The following is a 12,161-nucleotide window of genomic DNA, read 5'->3' as shown; positions in this document are numbered from 1 at the left end:
GCGCACCTGAAACGGAGTCCTCTCTAAGGCATATGTAGACAATCGTTGTCCACACACCCCAGTCATTAATGACTACTAGATGGGATGCCCAATAACAGACCCATAGGTCTGAGAGAGCTGTACCTCTCTTGTAGGAGTCGTGCTATAGCTTTGTGAGGGGTATTCGTGGATCGCTGTCATTCCACAACAGTCTTCTCAGTGCATCCTCAATTTTATTAAAGATATCTTCTGAGAGCCTCTAGTATACGTTCTGGAAGACATCTAAAAATATTGGGAGGGTAATCATTTTGAATATTGCCGCCCTCCCCAAGAGCGTTAGGGGGAGCTTCTTAGAGCGGCTGACATCTGATTGAAAGTCAATCAATATAGTCTTAACATTTCGTTCTATGCATCTCTCCGGGTCTGTCATGACATATATCCACGAATATTGAAATCCCTCCCTAGTTATGTTAAGTTGCCAAGGGAGGTCAGTCAGGTCGAAGTACCCTCTAATGGAAAAGAGTATCATTTTTTCCCAGTTTATTGTGTACCCAGAGTGGGTGCCATATTGTTCAAATGTGTGTAAGACAGCTAGAATTGAATCTTGATGTTGGGATATGTAAAGCTGGATGTTGTCTGAATAGCGGGAATGCTTTTTTACAGGATTTGGGGAAGCCCCTGACCCGAGGGTGGGCACGATCAAACACGCTAGAGGTTCCATGGTCAGAGCAAAGAGGAGTGAGGAAAGGGGTAAGCCCTGTCGGGTTCCTCTTTCAATAGGGAATTCAGGAGACCCTTATGGCGGCCACAGGCTTTGTGTAAAGTAAGGTTTATCCATTCCCGAAAGTGGGGTCCGAACCCCATTTTTGTCAGGGTCTGGATCATAAAGGACCAGTGGATCCTGTCAAAGGATTTCTCGGTATCCAGTGAAATAAAAAGATGGCGGTCTTGTCTGCTTTGAGCCGTCCCCATCCAGTTGTGGAGTCTGCCTAGATTCCCCCTGGTAGAAAGTTTTGGCATGAATCTGGATTGATCACTGTTGGCAATGGAGTTATCACTCTCAAGAGTCTAGTGGCTAGGATAGTGAAGATAGTGGCAAAACCTATGGTTTGTATATTAATCAATAAAATCAGCTGGTAGGAGCCTCAAGAGGTATTTTGTTTCCAACTTTATGTATTTCTACTATTATGGCTAGGCGCAGGTCAGGTGGTAGGATACTATCCGCTCGTGCCTACAGGAATAGTTGGAGTATGTGTAGAGCACGAATATTCACTTGTTTCTTAAAGATTTCGACTGGTGAGCCCATTAGACCCTGGGGTTTTGCCAGAACTTATTTGACTTACAGCATTTTGGACTTCAGCTAAAGTAATGTCTGCGACGAGGGACTCACGGTCTTTGCTGGATATGGTCGTGAGAGCGATCACAGCGAGATAATCATCAATTTGGGTGGCGTTTACCAAGGGCCACTCTTAATAGAAGGTTGCGTAATATTTTGCAAACTCTCTCGTGATCTCCCAATCTGTAGAGCAGAGGTTGCCCTCCATGTCTTGGACTTGAGAGAACCATCTGGCCTGCATGTCCCGGCGGCTCAGCCAGGCCAACAATTTCGCTTTTAAAAGTCGTTTTGCTAAACCTGCTATTTTACCGGCTTGCCTTTTTAGGTTTCGCCTCGTCGAAAGCTACGCACTGCGCAGCTTTTCGGCGCAGGTGAAATCTAATGTTAGAACAGTGTGGCCTTCGCTCCGCCTCTCTCTTCCATTGGCTAGCTCCATAAATGGAGGCTAGCCATTGGAAGAGAGAACTGTCCGTCATTTCCCGAGGCGATTGGTGGGCGTTCCGCCGATTCTTTCCCTCTCCGCAATGTCATGAAGACGTGGCCACTGTGGGCGTGTACTTTTCTTTTTTTTTTACACCAATGTTTGTGTTCATTGTTCGTCATGTCCCTGTCCCGCTGGCAGTTTCCTGACCACCCTCCCGCTGTCCGTGTGCCTGCCCGCCCCCCCTCCCGCTGTCCGTGTGCCCGTTGACCCGCCCCCCGCTGTCCGTGAGCCCGTTCACCCGTCCCCCTCCCGCTGTCCGTGAGCCCGTTACCCCGCCCCCCCTCCCGCTGTCCGTGTGCCCGCCCCCCCTCCCGCTGTCCGTGTGATATTTTCTTCTGTCCTCTCTCTGGTCCTTGATCTAGAATCTGAGCTCTTACCTGTCTCCTTGGGGCCTGAACCCCTTCACTCTCATCGCTGCCCCCTAAACTCAGTACTGCCATTTTCAATTACTTGCTTGCCCTGTCCTGCGTGTGCGGCTCCCTCACATGTCCATAACATACTGTTCATTGTCCTCGGTACTGCCCTTCCTCCAACTTTCTTTGCTTGCTGCCCCTTGGTCTTTCTTTGCTGTTTCCTCATCTCCCCACTTCACCCTTCGATATCCTGTCACCCCCTGCACGCGCTGCTACATGATATAGATTTCGCACCTGGCCTGCCTTTTGTTCCTTTCTTTGCAGTTTTATATAGCGCGAACTAGACATGACTGTATTAGAGCGCTTTACATGAGCATCAGTTGCACTACAGACGGACACGCTCATTTATAGGCACAGGTAAATTACATGATTTGCCCGGAATCACAGGATGCTTGAGCCCCCCCCGCCAGTCTGGAACCTGGTCCCCCAGGGTCAAAGTCGGCCGCTCTAGCCGTTAATCCACATCCTCTCCTTGATTCGTTCGCGGCGATCCAGGATCTGCCTGACTGCCTCTACACTTTTCTGAGTTCTCTGATGCTCCCTCAGTTGTTCCTACCCGTTCCTCCTGATTGATCTGTGATGCTCTCTGATCTGCCTCTAATAAATATTTCTAAGTTGTCTGAATCTTTGCACGTGCTGCTCTTTGAGCTCACTTTAGAACTTCCGGGTCACTCTGTGCTCCTGCTCTTTTACCTATCTTTATTTCTTCCCCATCTGTTTGTAGTGATGTCTGCCGTTTCTACTTATTCTGCATGACTAGTATTTGCTGCTCTTTAGTTTGTCTCTATTTTCTTCTTTATCTGCCTGTGCTGGTCTCTGATTTTGATCTGTCGCTACCTCCCTCAATCACTCTCTACTTCCCCATAACTGTCTCTGCTTCTTCCTGGCCTGTCTCTACGTCCCTCTGATGTGTCTGTATGTCCCTCTTATATGCCAGTGTTGCGCTTTGATCTGTCTTTATTCTCCCCTAATATGTTTCGACTCCCCCCCCCCACCACCCTGAACTGTCTGTTTTTCCGGGGTCTGCTTGTGCTTCTCTCATATCTCTCCCTAATCTGTGATTTCTCTGCCTTTTCCGCTCTTTCTCATCTCACTTTTGCCAGCCAACTCGGTCCTCTGTGTCTTCCCCGGCCTGTAGGTGATGCACCTATCATGTTGCTAAGAGGTCTATGTATGGCCCGGGACGGGACCCCTGAAGTTGAACACTAAATGCTGTACATAATGCCCAGGCGAGGCTGAGCAGCAAAGGCCCTCGTTGCTGTTCCCCTGTCTTGGGACTCCCTCGCGAGGAATTAGGGGTGCTCCAGCAGGAGATTTTTAACCTAATCCCTCAGATAACTGCATTCATCCTTCCACCGACACCCGTTTGCATTTACCCACCCTAGTCTCCTTCTTACATTTCCTCCTAGTATTAGAGGTTCACAGCTCTCCTTTGTGCCTTTCGGTACCTTCAAATATGCACCGCAGGATAGATTTCTCTTTGCTTAATTTTCTTTTGTGTGTTCCTATTTTGTTTCAATGCCGCCAAACTCCCTCTAACCCCAATGTGCTATCACTGACCTCAATGTGAACTCCTTCTATACTCTATGGCCCACTCTCCGTACTCTCTATGCCCCTATACTCCAGTTCTCTCCTCTCTGTTCTTTGGTCCTGGTCTCCCCTCTAGGGCATCAGTCTGCACGCTGTGATTCATCCTCCAGTCTCTCAAAGCCCCTAGACTTCGTTCTACACTCCAGTTCTCTCCTCTGTTCCTTAGTCCCCTATGCACTCTGTACTCCGTCCTCTCTATGCCCCTAGATTCCTTTCCCCTATGCATTCTGAGCTCTGTCCTCTCTATGCCCCAGACTCTTTTCTACACCATTTCTCTCTGTTCCTTAGTCCCCTATGCACGCTGTGCTTCATCCTCCAGTCTCTATGCCCCTAGATTCCTTTCTACACTCCAGTTCTCTCCTCTGTTCCTATGTCCCCTATACACTCTGTACTCCGTCCTCCAGTCTCTCTGTGCCCCTAGATTCATTTCCCCTATGCATTCTGTGCTCCGTCCTCCGGCCTCTCTATGCCCCTAGACTGTTTTCTACACTCCATTTCTCTCCTCTGTTCCTTAGTCCGCTATGCACCCTGTGCTTCCTCCTCCAGTCTCTCAATGCCCCTAGACTCCTTTCTACACAATCTATGGCCCTAGACTCCATCCTACACTCCAGTTCTCTCCTCTGTTCCTTAGTCCCCTATTGTCAGGCTCCGCCGCACTACTTCTCGGGGCTGTGCTGAAAGCCCTTTACCCACACCCGCGCAACAATCCTGCTGCCTGACTTGGTAACCACAGACGAGCAGAATGGTTCCGCGAGCGCGGGAAAGGAAGGGGACAGCGGGGAGGGAGATCTGAAACGACAGACACAATACGTTTTAGATAATACCCTATTCCCTATCTTTCGCTCTCAAGCCTGCATACAATGAGTTATATAACAAAAAGATACCTGTGTGTCTACACTCATACCTGAAAAGGAAAATAGGAGGTGTTTATAAACAGGAGAGAAAGGCTAGGGTACAATCCGAAATGGCAACCAACTGAAAGAGAACAAGGAATAATATAAGGTGATGCTATCTTCCTCACAGGTGCATTCACATTAGTTCAGTACCTCACCTACCACTTTCTTTCAGTGTTTTTGCCTTGGGCTGCACGTTTCCGTTTGTATTAGATACCCCCCTTTGTAGGTTCTCTCCTGCACTGAAGAAAAGAAAACAAAACAAGGTTGTCTGCAGACAAATGATATCAAAAAAACAAGAGGTTTCTTCACCCTCGTATCAGGTCAGCTCACACATTTATGTGTTGAAGGTTCATGTGCAATAAAGAGTCCTTGACACTCCTTCAGAATCCACAGAAAACTATACACAAGTAGCAGCTTGAACCCAACTGATGTTTACAGGAAAATAAGTTCACATGAATCCCCAGTACGTCACGAACTCTCATTTAACTCCTGTGTTCAATGAACAGTCCAATATGTACATAAAGTTCTTTTCCCTGCAAGAGAAGGCAGCCGCGCTTCTCATCCAACAGGGAAAACAAACGTATACACCCTGCCGGGAGTATCACCAGAACGACACTTCGTAACACAGCCTGTAACTGATCCGGGACAATCCAGACTAAAAGTCCTCACAAAACTGCTGTTACTCACGATTGTGCCGCATCACCGTTCTTCTACAACCCATTACCCCAGCCTGGCAAGAATTATCGGCACCGACAGCAGCCGCTTTGTTGATTTATTTCCGGGGACTGCGTGGCTAGCGTCGTTACGTTGCGTAACCGCCTGGCCCTCTGGGAAATGAAGTTTCGGTTGGATGCGGTGCCAAATGGTACACATTTCGCGGACAGCGGCCCGCTCGTAACCATAATCCTGACACCTATGCACTCTGAATTCCGTCCTTCATGCGCTGCTCTCGCCAATACGAGGGCCTTTTGGAATCGATACGGATTCCAAAACGTGCACGCGGAGAGACAGAAGAGACATTAGATGTGCATGCGGGGATTGGATACTTTACTGGCGGTGTGATACTTTGGGGCATTTTTTCTTCGCCACCAGTAAAAGCATCCAGTCCCCGCTGTTATGAACATTGCGCATTGTGAGTGCGGGCCGCCTGGGTTGCGCTTGTTAGGTTTCGCCTGTCGAAAGCTGCGCAGCAGCGTTTCGCGCTGGCGAAATCTTATGAGAATAGTACGTGGGCTTTGTCCCGCCTCTGTCTTCCATTGGCTAGCTCCATAAATGGAGGCTAGCCATTGGAAGAGAGAGGCGTCCGTCATTGTGCGAGGCGATTCGTGGGCGTTCCGTCGGATTTTTCTCATCCCGCCCCCTTGTGACGTCATTCCGGCGGTGGGCGGATGTTATTTTTTTTTTTTTTGGACGCCATGTTTTGATCATTTGCCGCCGGAAGATGTCCAGGTGAGTGAAGTTTTATTTTTCGAGCCTTCTTGTGCCCGTTCCCGCCCCCCCTCCCATTGTCCGTTTGCCCGTTCCCACCCTCCCTCCCGCTGTCCGTTTGCCCGTTCCGCCCCCCCCTCCCGCGGTCCGTGCTTAATGCTTGTTTTGGTGTCCGAGAGCTGAAGACCATAATAACATGACTCATACCAAGAAAACCATAGCCTTTTTATTTCTGAGAGGGGAGATTGCAATGTAACATTAAGAGGAACAATTTGTCTAGAGATGGAGCATGCGATTTTGGGTTCCTGCCTCACAAAAACAAAGAAGCAATGGTACCATAAATCAGAAATGAAGTAAAAATGGTGTAATGTTTATCAATAAAGTAGTAGTCTTGGTTATGGAACTTACTTCAAATTGATCTCCTTTGAGTGCCACACAGAAGCATTGCCCCGGTCACCCTGCCTGTCGGTGCACACGCTGCTCCGCTGCCTGTCCCTCGCTCAGGTCAGCCTTCCACACTCGCTCTGGAGCGCCTGTAGCGCCTTCTCCCTCCCTCCTTCCTCGCTCTCACCGCAGCCCTTCATGCCCACGCCTCATTGTTGCAGGCTGGCGCAGCTCGGCTGCCGTCTTGTGCAGCCTCGCCCCGACTCAGCCCAGCTTCCAGTGGTGCCCCGGCACTCAGGTGGATGGGGTGGCCTGCCGCACTGCTTTCACTCTCCACTCGTTAAAGTGCCGGTGCTCGTGGCTTCTAAGGCGACCCCCTCCTGCCAGTCGCCCGGCGGACTGCCCTCAGCATGGCTCAGCCCATGGCTTGCTCCTGAGCCGCAACGCAGGACAGGCTGCTGTGTATTCCGCATCACCTTGCAGCAGGTACGTCGTGTGCGTCTGCACATGTTTGTGTGGTCCGGGGCTGCTTTACAGACATTCGCCGGCCCGCTGGTGAAACCGGAGTCTATAGAACTGTGTGCCCTCTGCTATACTCGAAGCCACGGGAGGGCACTGCCAGTGCTGGGTGTTGGTGGTAAGCATGCAGCTAGCTACGAGCGTACAATTACTCATAGTGCAGGCTGACTTGTCTCTAAATGCTTACATAGATTAATGCCACCCACCTTCTGTTTGGCACCCATTTTGTCAATATCAGAAAGATGACAGTAAAGATTTTGGGGTATAGACCCTGTTGGTGGGACCTGTCCTGGTAGAGATGTGAAACGTGGCAACGGATTGTGTACTTTTAAGATGTATGTATGGAGAGATGCAAGAGAATGAAAGAGCCTCCAAGGGGCAGCGGCAGCCGGCACTGCGCATGCGCACGGCGCAGGATCTGACCGGGGGGCAAAACCAGCGCAGCGCGGGGGACAGACGTTGATCCCCACACACCACATACAGCTCACCCCGCACAGCTCACAACACACTGATGGATCACGAGACACAGCTCATCACACACAGCTCACCACACACTGCTCACGAGACACACTCACCACACACAGCTCACTATCATACATGCCAACATTTCATAAGAGCAAAGTGGGTGTGTGTGGCCCTGGGTGGGTGTGTGTGGGGCTCTGGGTGGGTGTGTGTGGGGCTCTGGGTGGGTGTGTGTGTGGCTCTGGGTGTGTGTGGGCCTCTGGGTGTGTATGTGGCTCTGTGTGTGTGGCGGTGTGTGTGTGTGTGTGTGTGTGTGGCTGTGTGTGTGTGTGTGGCTCTGTGTGTGTGTGTGTGTGGCTCTGTGTGTGTGTGTGTGTGTGGCTCTGGGTGTGTGTGGCTCTGGGTGTGTTTGTGTGTGTGGCTGTGTGTGTGTGTGTGTGTGTGTGTGTGTGTGTGTGTGTGTGTGGCTCTGTGTGTGTGTGTGTGTGGTAGTAATTGCTGTCTCCTGAGCTCGTTCATAGGGTACAATAGGTCTCACATTTGCGAGTGATTAAGCTAACGGCAATGTAAAGGACAATGACATTTATTTATCTGTTTTAAAAACCAACACATAAATACAAAATTTGTAATTTACAATGCCAATAGCTCTAACTTTTCCGAAGGTGAAACCATTGCATTGTAAATGCTTGTTTCCTTAAAGGCACCGATATTTTGAATCCTACCCCGCATGGCTGCCGTGTACGCCTCTCATAATGTAACAGTCGATTCAAATTGTTTTCCAAGAAATAGAAGTCTGACTCTGTACAACTCTCTCGCAGCATATTGTCATCTGTTAGCTCACAGGCATTCAGCCTCCAGACATTAGGAATGTGACATTGTTTCTGTCCTATTGTCACCCACAAAGGAGAGTTGCCTGAAAAGCCCCTCGCTAAGTAGTCCATTCTGTGCATCGTGCCCACCTTGCCTGCTGATGCAAATATATGATCGAGTCTGGAGTATACTTTGTGAGAACCCGAATAAAAGGAGTAATTTTGGCCTTGTGGGTGGTGTCGTCTCTACAGATCAGTGAATCCCAAAGTGTCAACAAATTGCGCTAGAGGTATAATTCTACACGAGGTAAACATCACTCTCAATCTATCCAGGGCTGGGGAGATGATATAATTAAAGTCACCTCCTAGAATATGGAGAGAGGATTTGGTTTCCAGTAGTATGTCAGTGAGTTTGGCTAAGGTGTATGATTGAAGGTGGAGTGGGGCATAGGCACTGATTAGGGTGACACAACCTCCCCCAGAGGTCTTGAACTGCAGCACATGCCCCCTGGTGGTCCAGCCAAGATTTCTGCACATGAAAGCGGTGGTGGGATTTTTGGATCAGAATCGTGAGCCCCTCGAGATCCAGATGTAAAGCCAGAATGTGCAAGCAGAGTGCATGCTCCTCGTGCCCACAAGGGGCAATGGGTTCCCCTGAGATGAGTCTCCTGCAGCGGAGCTGCTTCTGGCTTCAGACGTTTAAGGTGTGCGGCCACTAGCCCTCTTTTGATCTTACTACCCATCCTGTTTACATTTCACGTGAGGGGGAAATGTTGCTCGGGACCCCTGTCAGCAGTGTGCCTATGTCTGGGTGAAGTCATTTGTTCCCCGGGCTCATCTTGAGTTATATCAATAGTGTACTCAATGAGTCCGTACCACCAATGGAAAAAATTTAAACAATTCAAAGAAAACATTTGTAACCATAAATCGATCACCCTCCCATCCCCCCCCCCCCCCCACGGGTGCATACCTCAGTAGTGTGCAAGGGAAACACGTTGCAGGCCCAATATGGGCGCTATGTCATCCTCTCCATCCTTGCTGTTCAAATAGAGTACAGGTCAACTCCAAAGAATAAACCTAAAGAGAGGGGAAGAAATAAGGGACAGAGAAAACTCAGGGAAAAGGGAGGGAAAGAGAATGGGGTGGGGGGAGGAGAAGAAAGAGAAAGAAACAGTAGAGAAGAGAGAGCAGTCAACGTAGACAGAGTGTTCAAAGTTAGGTTTGTTTTCTTGGGGGTCGTAGCATCCTTTTGCCGTGAGGTTACCGTAGTGCTCCTCGGATATTCAGTTGCCACTTCCTGTGTCAGATGCTGTTGGTTTAAAGTCTGAATCTCTAGAAGCAGGTCAGTGGATCTTGCTCCAGCGCCAAAGGGTGAGCACTCTCCAGCCCTGCGGAGAAATCCGCACCCCCAAGCCTGACCTCAAAAGCCCCAAGGGGGGGCATTCCTTGGATAGTTTTGGCTCCTGGTGGTCATCTACCTCTGTGTCCGTCGACCAGTGTCTGTCTTTCCTCTGACCTTTCATCTGATCTAGGGTCCTCAGTCCAGACGAGGTAGCCCTATGACTGTCTTCGCTGCAGCCATTGACCAGTCTCCGATGTGGCGCCCGGTGGTCAGAGTGTTTGGCACACAGTGCCAGTCATGCAACGAGGCAGGGTCCCAGGCCACTCTTCCAACCATGTCCAGGCCTCTTGCAGAGAGTGGAAGAAGAGGGATCTCCCCTGGTATAAGACCTTTAACTTGGACGGAAATAGCAACATGTATTGCAGTTGTAGTTTCTGTGCTATTGTTTCAGATACCTGCAGATGCAGAATGGTGTACATGGAATTATGCAAAGCGTTCTTCTCCATTCCTTAGCATGAGGAAAGTCAATTTCATTTTGCATTTCAGTTCCAAAATGAAGTGTTTTGTTTGTTATTGAATTCCACTGGGGAGTACTGACATTCTGTAGATTTTTAGTCAGATCCTAAAACAAGATTTGTTGAACCTACAGCTGTCCTGTAACTCAGTCCTGGTGCAATATATTGATGGCATGCGTGTGGCATGAAAGACAAAAGAAGACTGTAAACTAGATACAATTATGTAATGCGCCCAACCCTTGAAATGCCTGATTACGATAGGGAGTTCTACCTCCTTGCCATGAGAAATGCGGATGTGCATTGTCTGTATTGACCCAAAAGCATGGGGAAGGGGTTATGAAGCCAGTTGCACATCTATCTGCTGCGCTGGACCCAGGATATTCCTGGTTGTCTGAAAGCGGATGTAACTATTTGCATTTCAATTGATCAAAGAAAAGGATTGTTATGGGCAGGGAATGGCCACTGGAATAATGCGTCAGGACAGGGCCAAATTATCCAGCAGGGTTGAGTAAATTATGCGGCAAGAACAGGCAAATTTGCCGGCATAATGCGGCACATTTTGTAATAGTATTACTTCATCTTTTCATCATTTTTAAACTAAGTAATGTTTTGTGGGCATTGGTTGCCCCCTATTAGTACCAGTTTATGTTCCAAATATATCAGTAGAGCAACAGAAAGGTGATCAGTCCAACATTGCAAAGGGTCTTCTACTGTGCAGTAACACGCGTCGTCACATTGTTAGTAACTAATTAAACTGTTTGAGCCACAAAACAAACTTTTTTAATTGAAATCTGTAGATTATGCGACAGATGATGTATTATCTGGCAAGTGCAGCAAATCTCTAATTATGCGAAAGAAGCTGCGGCTGCACAACCACATAATTCCAGTGGCTCTGGTTATGGGTCATGCACTAATGGGCATTTGTACAAGGGAATTGCGCCACTGGAACGTCACTTTTTTCGACATTCCAGTAGTGCCATGCCCTGCAGCATAATTACAAAGCAGTGTTAAACCACTTAGCATAGCTAAACGCCGATTTGTAAATATCGTCCCCTTTCACACAGGTATCTGCATGAAAGGGGCGTGCAATGGGTTTTGCTGTGGGTGTTCCACCGCAACACAGTGGCGGCTCGCAGAGGTAACGCTGTGGGGCAATGAGGCGGAGCTGGGGGTAGTGGAGTTCAACAACGATGGCAAAGTGAAACGTAAATAAATATCTGCTGTCGTATCTTGGACTCCACTACCCCCATGCCCCCCCCCACCCAGCCCGGCCCCGCCTCACCGCCACACAGCGTTACCTCTGCGAGCCGCCACTGACGCAGCACCCATTGCTTTTTAATGCTGACCAAGATTTACAAGGATTGACGCAGCACCAAAAACTAACTCTATGCAAAAGCGGGCATTAGATTGGTGCAACAAAGAGAAATACTTTTATTTCTCCTCATTTTTCTATGCAAGAGCAAAACACCATTTATGATTATTTTTGTGTAGGAAGGTGTCCCTTCCTGCACATAAACAATAATTAAATCATGGTGATTTGCTACTTTTATGTGTGCTGCAGAATGCAACGCAGGCACCATTGCACTCTGGTGCATGGGTGTCTGTATTGGCACTAGGCAGCTATTTTTAGCGCAAGCACTAGGGAAAATGCTGGGGTGCTCCGAGTTCTTGTAAATACGGTGCATCCCTGCGTTTTAGAAATGAGGCAGTGCAGCACTGCAAACTTTGCTGCATCGCCACGCCATTTCCTTGTACATATGTCCCTCATTGTGTTTGTTTCTCATTCAGGATAAATTTTGTCTGACTTGAAGTAGAACTCAGCACATGACAGACAGCCGCCTGCCCAGGTGTGAGTAAATCATACTGGTAGCTGAAAACATCCTTGCCCAGAAGTAACTTTCTGAATCCTGCAATGCTGCTTCCTGCTCCAGAAAGTGATGAAGAAATAGATGAAGACAATTATGATGATGAACCAGAACATGATTGTGTGAATGTCACAGCATT

This window comes from Lissotriton vulgaris, chromosome 9 (genome assembly GCF_964263255.1).
Source record: "Lissotriton vulgaris chromosome 9, aLisVul1.2, whole genome shotgun sequence".
Classification (NCBI taxonomy): Eukaryota; Metazoa; Chordata; class Amphibia; order Caudata; family Salamandridae; genus Lissotriton; species Lissotriton vulgaris.
Note: the sequence above shows the minus strand (reverse complement) of the source record.